The sequence below is a fragment of the Ruditapes philippinarum genome, unplaced genomic scaffold, assembly GCF_026571515.1.
Source record: "Ruditapes philippinarum isolate M1 unplaced genomic scaffold, ASM2657151v2 ctg948_1_1_1_1, whole genome shotgun sequence".
Taxonomy (NCBI): Eukaryota; Metazoa; Mollusca; class Bivalvia; order Venerida; family Veneridae; genus Ruditapes; species Ruditapes philippinarum.
Window position 1 is genome coordinate 50,985 of NW_026854272.1, and position 19,061 is coordinate 70,045.

A 19,061-nucleotide genomic window follows, 5' to 3' on the forward strand; every position below is an offset into this window, starting at 1 on the left:
AAACATTATTTCCATCTTAAATAAATAAGATGTGTAGTTTCATTATAAAACTTCATTTTTCAATGCAGTGAAAAAAAATTCTGTATTTTCACTGGTGTCTTGCCAGACAACTGTCTTTCTAAATTCAGGCAATACACAAAAATTAAGAGAAAGACTTTTGAATTGTAAGATCAAAAAAGTAAATAATAAACAGTATATTCAAGTTTTTCTATAAATACAGGATTTATTTTCATCTTGTCGGTTTGAAATTATCATATTTAACTGGTGGCTACCACCAATCATGAAATATTTATTTTTCATACCACTCTATGGAAATAAAATCCTTTATTTGTATAGAAAACTTGAATATCCTCTATTTATTATATATAATCAGAAGTATTGATGAAGTAAATGTTTATTTTCATAATAAGGCTTTATTTTTCACTGGACTACTTTCTTCTAAATTCAGCCAATACACAAAATTTAAGGGGAAGTCTTTCTGATTGTAATGTCATAAAAAGAGAAAAATGTATATAATAAACAGAAAATTCAAGTTCTTTCTATAAATACAGGATTTATTTTCATCTTGTGTGTTTACACTATTAATAGGACAACTTTAAAACTGTTGTGTGAGCATTATTCTAATACATCAATTTTTTGTTTTGTTCTTTTATATTAAAAATCAATAAAAAAGAATAAAAAATTATGATTTTTTTTTTATCACAAACCAATGCCGCTTTAGCAACTCTGTAAAAATTGCACAGCCAATAAATTATGTTTTGATGTAACATGACGTCTTTTGTATTATACAAACATAGTATTCAAATGGGCTAAATGTTAATGATGGAAAAATGATTTGAGTCGCGTCACGACAAAACCAACATAATGTGTTTGCGACCAGCATGGATCCAGACCAGCCTGCGCATCCGCGCAGTCTGATCAGGATCCATGCTGTTCGCTTACAAACCGTATAGCATGTGGTGAAACTGATAGCGAACAGCATGGATCCTGATCAGACTGCGCGGATGCTCATATATTTTTACTGCAAACAGTTCATATTATTACAGATAAAGGATATTCAAGATTTTTCTATAAATACAGGATTTTATTTCATAGATTGGTATGAAAATAAATATTTCATGAATGGCGGGAGCCACAAGTTAAATATAATAATTTTCATATCACAAGATGAAAACAGATCTTGTATTTTTAGAAAAAAATTGAATTTTTCTGTTCATTATACTTTTTCTCTTTCTTGACATAACAATTCTTAAGACGTCTATTTTAATTTTTATGTATTGGCTGAATTAAGAAGAAAGTAGTCCGGCAAGACAACAGTGAAAATATGGAAAATATGTTTCACTGCACTGAAATATTAAATTTTTGCAGCTTCATTACTAAATTTATTGGACTTGGTGAATAAAATAATAATATTATGCTCCCCAGAGTCTTGAATAACATAATTTTATTCAATCTCTTTAATGATTTCAGTATTGAACTTGACTTTTTAGCTCACCTGTCAAAGTGACAGGGTGAGCTTTTGTGATCGCTTTTCGTCCGGCGTCCGTCCGTCCGTCGTCCGTCATCCGTAAACTTTTTCTTTAAATGACATCTCCTCATAAACCACTAAGCCAATTTCTTCCAAACTTCACAGGAATGTTCCTTTGGTGGTCACCTTTAAAAATTGTTCAAAGAATTTAATTCCATGCAGAACTCTGGTTGCCATGGCAACCGAAAGAAAAAACTTTAAATATCTTCTTTTAAAAAACCATAAGAGCTAGAGCTTAGATATTTGGCATGAAACATCTTCTAGTGAGTGTCTACCAAGTTTGTTCAAATAAAAGCCCTGGGGTCAAAATTGGCCCCGCCCCGGGGGGTCATTGATTTTCCCTATATGCATATAGTAAAAAGTTAAAAAATCTTCTTTTAAAGAACCCAAAGAGCTAGAGCTAAGATATTTAGCATGAAACATGTTCTAATGGGTGTCTATCAAGTTTGTTCAAATAAAAGCCCTGGGGTCAAAATTGGCCCCGCCCCGGGGGGTCATTGATTTTCCCTATATGCATATAGTAAAAACTTAAAAAATCTTCTTTTAAAGAACTCAAAGAGCTATGGCTAAGATATTGAGCATCAAACATGTTCTAATAGGTGTCTACCAAGTTTGTTCAAATAAAAGCCCTGGGGTCAAAATTGGCACCGCCCCAGGGGGTCATTGATTTTCCCTATATGCATATAGTAAAAACTTAAAAAATCTTCTTTTAAAGAACCAAAAGAGTTAGAGCTAAGATATTTAGCATGAAACATGTTCTAATAAGTGTCTACCAAGTTTGTTCAAATAAAAGCCCTGGGGTCAAAATTGGCCCGTCCGGGGGGTCATTGATTTTCCCTATATGCATATAGTAAAAACTTAAAAAATCTTCTTTTAAAGAACTCAAAGAGCTATGGCTAAGATATTTAGCATCAAACATGTTCTAATAGGTGTCTACCAAGTTTGTTCAAATAAAAGCCCTGGGGTCAAAATTGGCACCGCCCAGGGGTCATTGATTTTCCTTATATGTGTATAGCAAAAACTTAAAAAATCTTCTTTGAAAAAACCCAAATAGCTAGAGTTAAGATATTAAGCATGAAAAATCTTCTAGTTAGTGTGTACAAAGTTTGTTCAAATAAAAGCCCTGGGGTCAAAATTGGCCCCACCCCGGGGGTCAATTGATTTTCTTTATATGTGTATAGCAAAAACTTAAAATCTTCTTTGAAAAAACTCAAATAGCTAGAGTTTAGATATTAAGCATGAAACATCTTCTAGTAAGTGTCTACAAAGTTTGTTCAAATAAAAGCCCTGGGGTCAAAACTGGCCCGGCCCCAGGGGTGTCATTGTTTTTAACTAAATGTGTATAGTAAAAACTTTAAAAAAAAATCTTCTTTTAAAAAAGCCCAATGAGCTAGAGCTTAGATGTTTAGCATGAAACATCTTCTTATGGGTGTCTACCAAGTTTGTGCAAATAAAAGCCCTTGGGTTAAATTGGCCCTGCAACATTGGGGGGGGGGGGGTTGGGGGGCCTATATACAGGTGAGCGACCTCAGGGCCATCATGGCCCTCTTGTTTATTTCTTACTTCATGCAGACAAATAAAATCTGGTTCAGAATTTATTTCAATACATGATATACAAGATATCATATCTGAAAATTATCTTGCAATATGGCCATGTACCTAATCATTCATCATAAAATTAAAGTGCATTACATATACATGTATATTTTGACTACAATTGTATAATATATAATTATTCAAAGTAAACAAGTGTCCTCTATGAATTGTAGAAACCAATTGCCATTTGTATTGTTTGCGGTTTAATACAGTAGTATAATATAATTTGAATTTTCATTTATATACACTTGGCTACATTAAACTTCATTTGGTTATATCATCATAAGATAGGCAAATGTTTATGCCTATAACCTTTTGGCTGCTAGCAGGAACTGAATATAACCAGTGCATGTTGCTATTCTGTTGGTACTTACAGTAAACTTCGTTTATAACAATATTCAGGGGTCTGCCAATTTTATATTGTACAGTAAACTTCGTTTATAACAATATTCAGGGGTCTGCTAATTTTATATTGTACAGTAAACTTTGTTTATAACAATATTGTACAGTAAACTTTGTTTATAACAATATTCAGGGGTCTGCCAATTTTATATTGTACAGTAAACTTTGTTTATAACAATATTCAGGGGTCTGCCAATTTTACATTGTACAGTAAACTTTGTTTATAACAATATTCAGGGGTCTGCCAATTTTATATTGTACAGTAAACTTTGTTTATAACAATATTCAGGGGTCTGCCAATTTTATATTGTACAGTAAACTTCGTTTATAACAATATTCAGGGGTCTGCCAATTTTGTATTGTAATATCCAGAAATGGTTATATTTGAGAGGCAACCAGTTTGAAAATAGGAGTCGGGACTATGGCAACAGCATCAATATACGTGTCATAGCGTTAAAAGCGATATCGATATCGTTATATGTAGAGTTTACTGTATTTTGAAATTTTACGTAAAGTGATGAATGGTTTTGTCCAGATTTACAAGTCCATTAAAAATAGTATGATAATATGTAATAATTGCGGACAGACCTCTTAATTAAGGTCAAGTGATCTAGAGCATAGTCATACATTTAAGTCAATAAGATGCATCAATATTAAACTTAATAATACTCGATCAACAAGGAAGCATGCAGGGGAAACAGTATTTAATTGTTTATTACATTGCCATATAATATTTTCAAATTTTTTAGAGATTTTGCATGTTGGGTATGGGACCATTCCCTTAAATACATGTATCTGGGAAAATAACTAAGTATTTTGTAAAGAAGATAAAAAAATCTTAGTATTATTGTTTTAATGTCTAACAAAAGAAAATCATTCTGCAGAATTTGCGGGTCAGTCCCAGCTGTTTTAGTAAAATTAAGTGCATAAGCATTGAGCATTCTGAATTTGAGAGAGTTTAAGCTCAAAACCATGTATGGGTGTAGTGGTTTGAGTACAAACATATTTTAATGTTGTTGAAGAATTGCAAAATATGCGCCTAATGTTCCTAAGGATCATAATAATTTTTATCCTAATAACAGCTTATTTAGACATTAACATGTGATTGAATTTATCTTAAGGTAGTCTTAAGGTTTTCTTACTTTAATGCTTTCCCGCCACAAAATTCTAACATTGGTCAATATCGTAATAAAATCGGTTATTTCCAGAATGTTTTTTTTCACAATCTTCGGTATCAGTTTATAACACAAGTGAAATAATCAGGAAATAACAGATTTCCTATGATATTGGTTGATGTTAGATTTTTTTTGGCGGGAAAGCATTAGAGTAAGACTACCTTAAAAACTATATATAGCGTATTATATTCTAACAAATTAATAGGTTGTTAGTGACAGGGCAGTGTGTCCAAATGGTTAACATGTTAGACTGGTAATTTTAAGGATTGCAGGTCACATAACAGTAATGGAATAATATAAATTGGTATAAACTAAGAATGTTGTGGGATAAAATAATGGGGGTATAAAATTGATTTTAATAGTGCATAGTTAACAATTTATGGTTTCTGCGGATGTTTCAAAATTCAAAATTCTAACAGTTCATGTTTAACTGTTGAATTCTACTTAAGCCAGTGCTAGGGGGCATGGACAGTAGTTTGAACTTTCCAATACTGTGCATGAACAGGCTCAATCAAATCCAGCCGTCAACATTTCTAATTTTGCCGTTTTGGAGTCACTTTAGGGATTCAATTTCTCTCTGTTTTACTGATTTAAAGTTTTTCATTATTTGAACATCAGTCTTCACTATGTCAATTGTATGCTTTATTAATTACATTATAATTTAATAAATTCATATTTTTCGTGGATAGATGAAATGTTATGGGAAGTTCCAAGCTGCTAAAGTAGTTCCTTTCTTGGGGATGGCGGAGTCGGGAAAGTTCGTTGATGAACAGATTTTGTTAGCAACAAGTTTGTGCACATCATTCCCCATACAATAGGAGTCGAATTTCTGATAAAGATGTAACTGTGGACCACAGAAGACGTACACGATGCAGATATGGGACACAGCGGGCCAGGAACGTTTTTAAATCATTAAGGACCACCATTTTATCGTGGAGCAGATTGCTGTTTGCTGACTTTTGCTGTCGATGATATGCAGAGTTTTAAAAATTTATCTATGTGGAAGAAAGAATTTTTATATTACGCAGGATATACAAGATGGTAATAATTTTCCATTTGTGATAATAGGAAATAAAGTTGATGTTGAAAATAGGGCTGCGTAAATGAGGAAATGGTTCGGACGGACTGGTGTAACCAGAACGGCAATTGCCCCGTATTATGAGACAAGTGCAAAAGATTCCACAAATTGTAGAAACTGCTTTTAAGCTGCTGTTGAACGATTGAAAGAAATTGAAGAATTGTTGGATGAAAAACCCCAACATGGAAACACGGTAGATTTGAGTCGGAAACCTAAACAAAGTGGCGGTTGTTGTAATTAATTGAAAAAATCAAAACTGTTAATCAACTAGCCCAACATTCTGTTCTTCTTGATTCCAACAAATGGTTCTTTCATGTTTTAGAGACATATTGTTTTAACTTTCTGTAAAAATGGTGTACATGTTTTTCTTACTGATTTTACTGTTTAATATTTTGTTATAACATGACTGTATTGACTGATATTTTGCCTATAATTATACACTGGTACAAGATAACAGTTGAGGAGTGATAAATGAAAAAACACTGATAAAGGGACGAGCTTTATCAGCAGTTCAAATAATTAATTGTTACCAAGCGCTGATATTTATAATTGTCACCAAATTTTTAACATAACCAATCCTTGATCGAAAAAAAATTTACTGTTGTCGATTGTTCAGAAAAGCATCTGTCTTTTGTTGTTGTTTTGTTGTTGTGGGTTTTTTTATGTTATCTTCATGAACTTCAAACTGTCATCCTGTACCTGTATATTTTTAAAAAAAAAAACTCTTGATAAATTTGTTACTTTAGCTAATGTTAAATGAATGCCAGTGCCAATTGTTGTACATTGTTCAACTGATCTTTGAGAATGAAATTTGAATTTTTGACTCACTTTATTAGCTTGTGTAGGGAGGGTGGAGTTGAGTATGAAACCATAAGTCCTGAGTTAGAACAGTTCTGTGACTGTTTTGCTATGGGCAAGAAAAGTTTTTTAAATTTTAATTTTTTTGGATTTATAAGCTTCTTAATGAATAAAAGCAGGCTAAAAAAAAACTGGTACAGAATTTAACTCTTTAACTTGCAAACCAAACATGATTAACCTTTGCCAAACAGAATACAGCCAGGTCGGTGGGATCTGTACATCACTACATCACTGCCACATGGAACTTTTCAATCTTCAATTTTTAGCTCCACTATTAGCAGAATAATGACGCTTATGCAGTCCACCATGTCGGCGTCAGCGTCCCTGTGGTTACATAGCTCCCATAACTCTGATTTGCTTTTTTTTTCAAAATTATGCGGCACCTTTTTCGACTTAGAATTTCTTGGTTAATTTTTGCAATGTAAGCTGGGTATCTCCCATAAACTTACTGGAAGCGGAATGGATTGAAACTTCCACACACTTGTTTTCTCTGTGTATCTTACATGATTGGCACAAGTCCCACAACTCTTGATCATTTCTTTTTATAATTATGCCCCTTTTTTCGGCTTAGAAATTCTTGGTAAAGGTTTTGCTGTAAGTTGGTATCTCCATAACTACTGGAGGGTTTGTGCCTTTTTTGGGACAAATTTATGCATACATAATAATAGAGCAGTTTGATTTACCGATAAAACATCTTAATAAACAAGCCCTTTGTACCGTTTTGGACAATTTATGTATTCATATAGGTAAGCATTATTGTACACTTGATGCAAACATCCTTGTGACAACTTTACGAATAGTCGAGCGTTTACTGTCCTCGACAGTTCATGTTGTATTATGAAATCAAAATCCTTAAACCTGGATGGACTGTTTCAATTCCAAATTCAAAGCCTGACCGCAAGTCCATTACACAAATTTCAGCAGGGTATTTGCTGTTCTGGTTTTTTTTGCTAAGTACTGCTTTAAATTGATGCTAAAACCTAGGCTGGACAAAAATCATGAAATTTCATTAAATACAACACTCTTAAAAAACAATATATGTTCCTTTCTATGCTTCTGCTTTAAAAAAAATAAAGTAAAAAGATGTTGTTTGTGTTGTATTCATGGACATGTGTATATTTTTCTGATAGATACAGAAGAGAAGAGCTTCATAATACTAAGCAGGTTTTCCATATAAAACAGGTTTTCCGCTTTATCAAATTGAAATTGCTTTTTCCATACAAAATAGCTTTTCCATAAAAGATTTTTTTTAGACTTTAAATACAGTTTTAGTTTCTTTTATCAATAATGTATTTTAAGATACTAGCTGTTTTGGCTCTTGGCCCCGTTCTTTTTACCAAACACTGACTTATTAAGTCAACTTGAACATCAATAGAAGGTTGATGCACTCTAGCCTGGGATTCAGGCGGTTGATATTTTTTTGCATATTCATAAACAAATGCGCTATTTCATACTGGATCGTTTTTTGAAATGTCAATTTGCCGAACAAGAAGCACATGAAATAATTGATAGACAGAAACCAAAGCTTAGTGATCACTATGAATTTTGGTTACTCTAAACTCATCTGAGCACAACATAATCAAATATGAACTGTTGTTTGCGACATTATTTCAATATCTTCTCCAAACCACTGTTTTGATTTGACACCAAACTTTAGCAGAATGATTCTTTTTGGTGATCTCCTTCAAAAGATACAAAAAAATCCAGTCTGTATACAAGATATTTCTCTGATCTTCAGATTTTCACCATTGCGATTTTAAACTTAGAGTGTGTGAAGTTTTACTTTGGATGACCTTGACTGAAACCCAGTGATCTACATACTATTTTGAAAAGGTTATGGGTCTCTTTTCTTATGACCATTTTGATACATGTTTTTTTCTAGAGAGGCTGGTATCAGCTATAGGGCGTTCTTAAGTGATTCCAATATTAAGTTGGACTTTATAGAGGTATTGCATGTTCCTGTTCCTGTCGTTGATCAGAACTTCTATGTGTATTGTCTTCATAATTGGCCACAACAAACCATTTTGGGACAAGACCTTCAAGCAGACCAGACTAAACTTGATCTTCATTCATAAATGTCCTTGACCTTTCAAGGTGAAATTTCTAAATTTTCTTGATTTTTGCTTTTAGTGACTAGACCTTATTATTGTTATTTTAGAATGGATTATCTTGAAACTTTATCACAACAATCTTCTAGGATAGATCTTCAAGTAAACTAGACAGACCTTGAAGGTCAAATTATTGAAAAAAAAATATATTTTGCTGTAACTGTCTATAACTATATTTATTATGAATGGATTGACTTCATTTTAAGATACAACTATTATTTAAGATACGAACCTTCATGTGTACAGAACTCAAATTGGACCCTCTTGGAGTCATTTATAACCTTTTACTTGGAGGTTGAATAACTGAATCTTTCAATGATTTTTGACAGTAACTTGGGTAATTAAATAAATGGATTATCTTCATATTTGACTAAACAAAGTTTTTGAAAAAGGAGCCTTCTTAAAGATAACTGACATTGAGCTTCAAATGACCTTGACCATCAATGGCCAAATTATTAAATTTTGATTAAATTGTCATAATTTTTAGCTCGACTTTTCTATGGAAAAGGGGAGCTATCCTACTCGCCCCGGCGTCGGCATTGGCGTCACACCTTGGTTAAGTTTTTCGTACCACCCCACTTTATTTCAGAAGTATTACAAGTATGGCTTTGAAACTTACCATACTTGTTCACCATCATAACCTCCATCTACAGACAAGAGTACATAACTCTGTCAAGGTTTTTGACAAGAATTATGGCCCTTTTTTGACTTAGAAAGTGTATTGAGCTTGGTTAAGTTTTTTGTACCACCTCACTTTATTTCAAAACCATTGGAGGTATTGCTTTGAAACTGACCATACTTGTTTACCATCACGACCTTCATCAACAGACAAGAGGACATAACTCTCTGTCAAGGTTTTTGACAGAATTATGCCCCTTTTTGACTTAGAAAATACATTGAATATGGGTAAAATCCACTTATTGCCTTAACCCCCTTTGAGATATTGCTTTGAAACTTTTAATGCTTTATTTCACATCATTACCCCCATCTGTACGCAGAGAAGGTAACTCTGTCAAGGATTTGTTTTAAAAAATTAAGGCCTTTTATCGACTTAGTTTTTTTTTTCTTTCTTACCAGCCCTCTTTTGACTTAAACATTTCAAACTTTGCCTGCAGTGTTCAAGGGTATCACACAATTCAGTAAAATAATTCTTCACTAAATATCTTAATGCTCATGGCCATTGTTCACTTTAAAAATACAGAGATTCTTGTATTGCCTTTTACTGCAAAAACTTTTTTTATTGGCAAGCAATAAAAAAGTCGAGCGCGCTGTCTTACGGACAGCTCTTGTTTTATTTATGTACGGATCTGATTTAATCTTGGACAAAACAACTTCAACCAAACAAACATATTGAATAATAAAGATGTGAACCTTGACCTTTAATTGACCTTGACTTCAAGCGTCAAATTTATAAAAATTCTTTAATTTTATCCTAAAGCAATGAGATTTAGACCGTGTGCTTAGTTTTAGATATAAAATTGAACTTTGATATCAGCTGACCTAATTCTTGATGAAGTGACCTACATGTACTTTTAAAACTTGGATATCAGCTGACCTAGATAATTTGATCAAGTGACCTACTTTATTTTCCCTTTGATGTAAAGCTATCAAATTAGACCATATGCACATTTTTAGATGTAAAATTGAACTTTGATTTCAGCTGACCTAGATTTTGATGAAGTGACCTATTTTCTTGGCCTTTGATATACAGCTTTGAAATTTTGACCATGTGCAGTTTTAGATGTAAAATGGAACTTATGGAAATGATTTATATTTGGACAAAATAACAAGTGTGACTATAGACATATCTATTGATTTTTTTAAAAAGGAATAACTTTTTTTTTTAAACCCCGGAATATTTAGTTATTGAACTGTCCGTCCATCCTTTTGTCCGTACGAGGTTAACCTAAAAGGCCAAGTTGGATTTTTCTTGAGTTCATGGTTTCATAATATACACACTCACTTATCAATACAAAGTACATGAGCTGGGCAAGTTATATAACTGTGGCTTCCATATTTACCTATCCAGGACTTTGAAAATGAATATGGTTAACATAAACCGGCAAGTTAGATATATCTTTAGTACTATCTATACTAATGGCTTCATCACTTACTTATCAGTACAAAGTACATGATATTGCCAATTATATAACTGTGCCATCCATTTTTCGGTGTTTTTTTCCCATTTTATCAATTTGAAAATAGGGCTGTGTATGGTTTTAAGCTATTCCAGCAAGTTGATTTTTTTAAAATTCTCCTTATTACTTCATTAAACCAGGTTTTTAACAAAAACTTCTGGTATCTGCTCAATAACTCGAGTTTGCTTTGGCCTTTAACTCATAAATGACCTTGACCTTCAATGTTTTATACTTCTTTAAAAACAAGAGGGCCAAAATCGCTCACCTGACCAATCGACCTCGTCCGAGCAATTACCTAGACAAGCATTCTGACCAAGTTTCATGACAGTCGAGTCAAAAATGTGACCACAAGAGTGTTAACAAGGTTTTTCCATATTTTGACGGTGTGACCTAGTAATGACCCCAGGTGACCCATATTCGAACTTTTCTAAAAATCATCAAAACAAACTTTCAGACCAATATCCAGGATATTTGGATCAAAACTGTTGCCACTAGAGTGTGAATAAGATTTTCTATTTTTCGCTCCTGTGACCTAGATTCATCCAAGATGACCCATGTTCGAACTCATCCGAGCAATTACCTAGACAAGCATCCTGACAAAGTTTGATGATGATTTAGGCAAAATGTGACCACTAGAGTGTTAACGAACAAATGTGGACGGACATTCAACGATCCTAAAAGCTCACCCTGAACAAGCTCAGGTGAGCTAAAAAGCAGAACGGACTTCTACATAAATTAATTCATTATACGTATTTTTCTCTTTGCGTGCAACAGTTTCAATTTTTCCGTTCTAGATCTATGTTCTTCTCTCCAATTTTTTTCTGCACATCAGCGTGGTTTGTGCCGTTTGGAGGCTGTTAAAAGTTGCCTCGTACATACAGTCTGAGATGATATATATCCGATCCTTTAAGACCGTTCATCACGACATAAGGGTTGTGTTTGTGAAGTTTTAAGTTGTTTCTATTTGACTTTTTTTGTATTTTCTGATCGCAGATCAGGAAATACAATGCTGACATTTTATCTCTGGCACAGAATTTCACGACAAACCTAACAAGTACTTCTCAAAACAGGTTAAAACTAGCGATGTAAAAGAAAGAAATATTTTTATTTTGTTACAAGTATCAAACAAATTACAACGCATTCAAAGTTGAAAAGTAGCGTTGGCTTATAGAATTGTCAATAAAAGCGCAATCACAAATTACGCGGATGAAATAAAATGCTATTTTTAGCGATGTCGATTAGCGTAGAATACAAATAAATCTGACTGTCGAGTAGTGGAATATATACATGTCGGACTGTTTTGGCGAGAAGATTTTCGCTGAATTATTGACAACAGGTTTATCGTGAACAAAATACCTCGAAATTGATAAGGATTACAAACCCGAAATGGAAATTCTAGATTTAGAATTGTTTGATTTTATTCAGGATTTCTTCTGTAAATTTCCCCGTATGGGGTAACGCCCTTTAGGGTGCGAGGGGTCGGGGGTTTTTTTTGTTTTTCAAGTTCTTTTTAAGGAAGTACCCCGGGATATGCAAGGATAATGTTTTTGTTTCCCATAAAAAATGAACATAAATGATTTTTTGATGCAACTCTTAGTCATGCAAAATTCCTTATGTATCAAACTCAAACTGTTGTAGTAAAAAATCTAAACGCATTCGCTGCATCTCGGTGCCCTGTAAGATGAATTATGGTATATAAAAATAAACACAGATATACAGTACGATTTAGATTGCTAAGATCAGAAAATACCAAAGAGCTTGCAGCCCTTTGATTTCTTTATGGATGGTATTGAGTAATGTTTAATCACCCGCTTGCTTATTTTTTTAAAATTGTCTCATGACAGCTTGTCTATGATATGCAGGCTTTATAATCTAGCTCTGATCTCCTTTCAAAATTCCTTTTGATTAAATTTTACTCATTTATTATCGTTTAGGACACACGCATCCTTTTAATTAGGGACCATATTCAGTAGGACACAGGCAGTCGGTGCGCTTCGATGTACATGACCACGCCCACTTATTTTTATACATAAAATATTATTTTCACTAATAAAATATTTTTTCACTCATAAAGTTTTTAAAACATCTTATTTTCAATAAAACAACAGAGGTAAGTTGTATTTTAAGATTTCATCCATATATACATGTACTATTGTACTATATAAATATAGTAAAGGTAGAAAGGTATACATGTCCACACGCACCGACTGCTTGTGATATAGGCCCGCTTTTCATTGAATGGCATTAACGTGTCACATGAAGTGTTCCATGATTACCGCCGTATGAATACATCTGCGGATGTTTCTAAATTCAAAATTTTACCATTGTCATGTGAAAATATTGAATTCTGCTCAAGACGGTGCCAGGGAGGGGGCGTAGACGGTAGCTTGCACTTGACAGTACCGACCATGAATAGGAGCCTGCAACATTTTCAATTTTGCTGTTTTGAACGTTCTTCATGGTTTCTTTCTGTCTATTTGAATACGGTTTACAAATATAAACCACATTTGTAACACTGCAATATAGAGGTAGCTGTGGAAGACACGACGTCTGTAAAAACTTCAATAGGTGTCACCCTGCCACCACTGGGAAAAATGGAACATTTAAGATGGCTTCCAAGAAGAACTCCAAAATTAATTATAAAAATTCATCATACTGAACACGACTATAAGTACATATTTAGATGAAATTCACGTATTTAGATGAAATTCACGTCCATTTGTGACATGAATTCTTTTTAAACACTATATATATCACGGTGCATATCCATATCGGTACCCTCTTTGCGAAATATGCTGAAACGGTACCCTATTTGCACATGCACAGGTCATTCTCTGCTAAAAACAAATCAGCGATGGATAACAATCCAGTTAAATTTCATTGTAATAAGGATAGGTTGGATGACACTTAGAAAACATTTATATCACGGAACACTAGAATGTTTTATTTATGTGCTGATTTGTCATGTGCCCGTTTTTCATGTACTGCAACTTCACAATAAGCTACAAAAATCGACATGTCTTGCCTCGTCCATCACCTCGACATACTTTTTGGGCTGCAATGAACCTGTGGCTTGATTATATATACATCATACATATTTAATATGTTCATTTACGTATCATCTTCGGTAAATGGCAGTATATTGTCAAAAATAAATGTAAAATTCATAAAAACACCCTACTTTCGGTTTTGCAGCGGCACGGGCTACCTCTCTTCATTTGAATTTTTATATCGCAGGTACCCACATAGGTACCCTCAAAGCACGACCTATGCTTTTATTTGCGTTAATGGTTCAGTATGTAATATTTACATAAAAGTAAGAAATACTTAACGATTAACGCAAATAACAGCATATGTCGTGCCTTGAGGGTACCTATATGTGTTAAAAAATGAGAGGGTACCTGTGATATAAAAATGAAGTTGCAGTACATGAAAAACGGGCACATGACAAATCAGCACATAAATAAAACATTCTAGTGTTCCGTGGTATACATGTTTTCAAAGTGTCATCCCTCCTTTCCTTATTACAATGAAATTTTACTGGATTGCTATCCATCGCTGGTTTGTTTTTAGCAGAGAATGACCTGTGCATGTGCAAATAGGGTACCATTTCAGCAGATTTCGCAAAGAGGGTACCGATATGGATATGCACCGTGTATATGGTAATTTCGGAAAATACGAAAGTCATCTCCTTTCTGATATGCAGGTCATTTTAAAATGACAGCGGTTTTGGTGGTACTAAACACACATAAACAAATTGTTAAACTTTACAATAATCCCAAAATTACATTACTGTTTCAATCATTCAAAATATAAATTGTCTCGTGCTGTAAACAAATTACATAAAATTACTCTTCTATCAGTTCATTTTCTAGTCTCAGGATTGCGCCCAAAATGGCCAAAATTGAATAAGGTCATTGCGGACTTTTTAATGTACATTTTTAAAGAAGTTTAATTACTTCTAGCAGCAGTTACTTTCATGGAATACTTGTTTGGTATCCGACAAATGTAAAAACAGAAATTGAAATGTTTGAAAGTAAAATGCAATAAGATACTATTAACTGCATTTTATTACATTCCAAGCCGTTATTGGGTCATATTCCCAATTGAAAATAGTATATCATTTCCCCAATCCTCAGAAAACAAGAGCCGGTTGAATCGGGTGATGCTCCCCGAATAGGATGGACACAGGAAGGTATACCTCTTGTAGTGTCAGAGTTATGTCACAGACAAAGTTCAAATTGTAAAAACAACCAAACTGTTGTGCACGACACATTGTCTCAATATGGTGATCATTTCTATGAAATAGTTGTAAAATCTGACTTTAAACAAGAGGGCCATGATGGCCCTGAGTCGCTCACAGGAAACAGCTGCTTTTCAGTGTTGGAATGTCAATATATTCTAATATTAAATTTGAGCATAGAATATATTTAAACAATAATTTGAAGAAATGTCATGACCTGGGGCATTTAAGCTTTAGTTTAAACGGGGCTAATCAAAGTAATATGAGCAAACTTGATAAAAGACTACCTAAGAATGCTACAAAGTTTGGTGATCATCTATCAATTATTTCAGTAGGAAATGATGTTCGAAGGTTTTTTCTATTTTTAGCTTTAGTGGCCCCTAAAAGGGGCTAATCAAATTAATATAAGCAAACCAGATAAAAGAGTACACAAGAATGCTACAGACAAAGTTTGGTGATCATTCATCAATTGGTTCTGAAGTATAAGATGTTTAAAGGTTTTTCTATTTTAAGCTTTAGCGGCCCCTAAAAGGGGCCAATCAAATTGATGTGAACAAACTTGATAAAAGATTACCCAAAAATGCTACAGACAAAGATTGGTGATCATCCATTAATAAGTTCTGTATGAGAAGATGTTTAAACATATTTCTATTTTTAATTATACCCCCGCACAACAAAGTTGTAAGGGGGGTATACTGGAATCAGCTTGTCCGTCCGTCCGGCTGTGTCCGTCCGGCCGTCCGTCCGTCCGGCCGTCCGTCCGTCGGTTTTTTCTTGTCCGCCCAATAACTTAAGATTCCTTTGACCCTTAGTCTTCATATTTGGCATGGAGGTTAGTCATGATTAGTAGATGACCCCTATTGATTTTGAGGTCACTAGGTCAAAGGTCAAGGTCACAGGGGCCTTGACTTCAAAAAGCTTGTCCGCCCAATAACTTAAGATTCCTTTGACCCTTAGTCTTCATATTTGGCATGGAGGTTAGTCATGATTAGTAGATGACCCCTATTGATTTTGAGGTCATTAGGTCAAAGGTCAAGGTCACAGGGGCCTTGACTTCAAAAAAAGCTTGTCCGCCAATAACTTAAGATTCCTTTGACCCTTAGTCTTCATATTTGGCATGGAGGTTAGTCATGATTAGTAGATGACCCCTATTGATTTTGAGGTCACTAGGTCAAAGGTCAAGGTCACAGGGGCCTTGACTTCAAAAAGCTTGTCTGCCCAATAACTTAAGATTCCTTTGACCCTTAGTTTCATATTTGGCATGGAGGTTAGTCATGATTAGTAGATGACCCCTTTGATTTGAGGTCACTAGGTCAAAAGGTCAAGGTCACAGGGGCCTTGACTTCAAAAAGCTTGTCTGCCCAATAACTTAAGATTCATTTGACCCTTAGTCTTCATATTTGGCATGGAGGTTAGTCATGATTAGTAGATGACCCCTATTGATTTTGAGGTCACTAGATCAAAGGTCAAGGTCACAGGGGCCTTGACTTCAAAAAGCTTGTCCGCCCAATAACTTAAGATTCCTTTGACCCTTAGTCTTCATATTTGGCATGGAGGTTAGTCATGATTAGTAGATGACCCCTATTGATTTTGAGGTCACTAGGTCAAAGGTCAAGGTCACAGGGGCCTTGACTTCAAAAAAGCTTGTCCGCCCAATAACTTAAGATTCCTTTGACCCTTAGTCTTCATATTTGGCATGGAGGTTAGTCATGATTAGTAGATGACCCTATTGATTTTGAGGTCACCAGGTCAAAGGTCAAGGTCACAGGGGCCTTGACTTCAAAAAGCTTGTCTGCCCAATAACTTAAGATTCCTTTGACCTACAGTCGTCATATTTGGCATGAGGTTAGTCATGATTAGTAGATGACCCCTATTGATTTTTGAGGTCACAGGTCAAAGGTCAAGGTCACAGGGGCCTTGACTTCAAAAAGCTTGTCTGCCCAATAACTTAAGATTCCTTTGACCTACAGTCGTCATATTTGGCATGGAGGTTAGTCATGATTAGTAGATGACCCCTATTGATTTTGAGGTCACCAGGTCAAAGGTCAAAGTCACAGGGACTTTGACTTCAAAAACTTTGTCTGCCCAATAACTTTAGATTCCTTTGACCCACAGTCTTCATATTTGACATGGATGTTGATCATGATTAGTAGATGACCCCTTTTGATTTTGAGGTCACTGGATCAAAGGTCAATGTCATAGGGACTTTGACTTCAAAAAGTTTGTCCACCCATTAACTTAAGATTCCTTTGACCCACAGTCTTCATATTTGGTATCGATGTTGATCATGACTATAAGGTGACCCCTATTGATTTTGAGGTCACTGGGTCAAAGATCAAGGTCACAGGGACCTTGACAAAAAATGCTTTTCTTCTCAATTGCTAAAGAATGTCCTGTCCGCAATGTATTGATTTTGACATTTTCACATTTGAAGCATGTAGAATACATAACTTAGCAATGCACTGGCTTAGTAACCTCAGATTTGGCAGGGAGGTTGTCCTTGAGCTCTAAATGGCCACTGTTGATTCTGATAAAGTGGTATGCGGGGGTATTCACGCCATGATAGTGGCAGTTCTAGTTTTAACGGCCCCTAAAAGGGGCTAACCAAATAAATATGAGCAAACTTGATAAAAGACTACCCAATAATGCTACAGACAAAGTTTGGTGATCATCAATCAATTGGTTCTGAAGTAGATGTTTAAAGGTTTTTCTATTTTTAGCTTTAGCGGCCCCTAAAAGGGGCCAATCAAATTAATGTGAGCAAACTTAATAAAAGACTACCCAAAAATGCTACAGACAAAGTTTGGTGATCATTCATCAATTAGTTCTGTAGAAGAAGATGTTTAAAGGTTTTTCTATTTTTAGCTCTGCTGACCCCTAAAAGGGGCCAATTGGAATGACATGAGCAAATTCTAGTGTGACTGTCACAAGAATGCTACAGACCAAATTTGAAGTAAATCTGCTTAGTAGTTTCAGAGAAAAAGACGATTGTTGACGCATGACGACGGACGCCGGACGCCGGAGCATCCCCCTTTGATACTAATAGCTCACCCTGAGCCTTCGGCTCTGGTGAGTTAATAACGAAGTTATGGGCCGGACAAGATTTTGCTGCAAGGTCCTGCTGTGACCGTGACCCAAATTTTGCATGCGACACGTCGATTCAATATGGTGATCAGGTCTGTGAAATAGTTGTTAAATCTGACTTAAAGTAACAAAGTTATGGGCCAGACACGATTTTGCTGCAAGGTCATGCTGTGACCTTGACCTCCAAGGTAGCGACCCAAATGTTGCGCACGACACTTCGTCTCAATAAAGTGATCATTTCTGTCATCATTTTCACGATCTAATGTTGAAAAATTGACTATCATAATCGCAATCGATCAATTTAGTAATAATGAAAATCGTTAAAGATGCATGCTTCCAGATGAAATAAAATATTTCAATAAAGTCAAGCATGAGAAAAATGTACTACATTTTTAGGAAAAAGTAAAAAAAAAGATTCAAGCTTCAAGAAATAATTTACATTTTATGTGCGATTAATGGCTGATTTTTCAGTAATAATGTACAGGTATATATTTCTACTGCATACTAACGCAGTAAAGACTTTTTTTGCATAATTTGACCTCTTTTTGTAATTAACATGGGATGTAAGTGCCGTTGATAATGTGCAAATTGTTCCGTTTGCATGGTAACTTCACAATTTTATACTTTATAATTAATTTTGAACTTTTTCATGAAAATCAACATGAATCTGAAGGCGTGCTGCTTTAATGATACCGAATAAAAACGACTTAAATCATAAAGACAGCCCCATTCTCTTTTATCAATACGGTAATGAAAGATTTCGAAATTATGGCTGATTTGCAGTTTCGGCATGTGGTGCCATTTGTTCATAAAATTTGTTTGTTTGTTTTGGGGTTTGTTTGTTTGTTTGT

At 34.6% G+C, this 19,061-nt stretch overlaps 1 pseudogene; it reads left to right on the forward strand.

Moving 5' to 3' along the window:
* Nucleotides 1-4,943: 4,943 nt before the first annotated feature.
* Nucleotides 4,944-6,038, forward strand: LOC132739623 (ras-related protein Rab-9A-like; annotated as a pseudogene).
* Nucleotides 6,039-19,061: the final 13,023 nt, after the last annotated feature.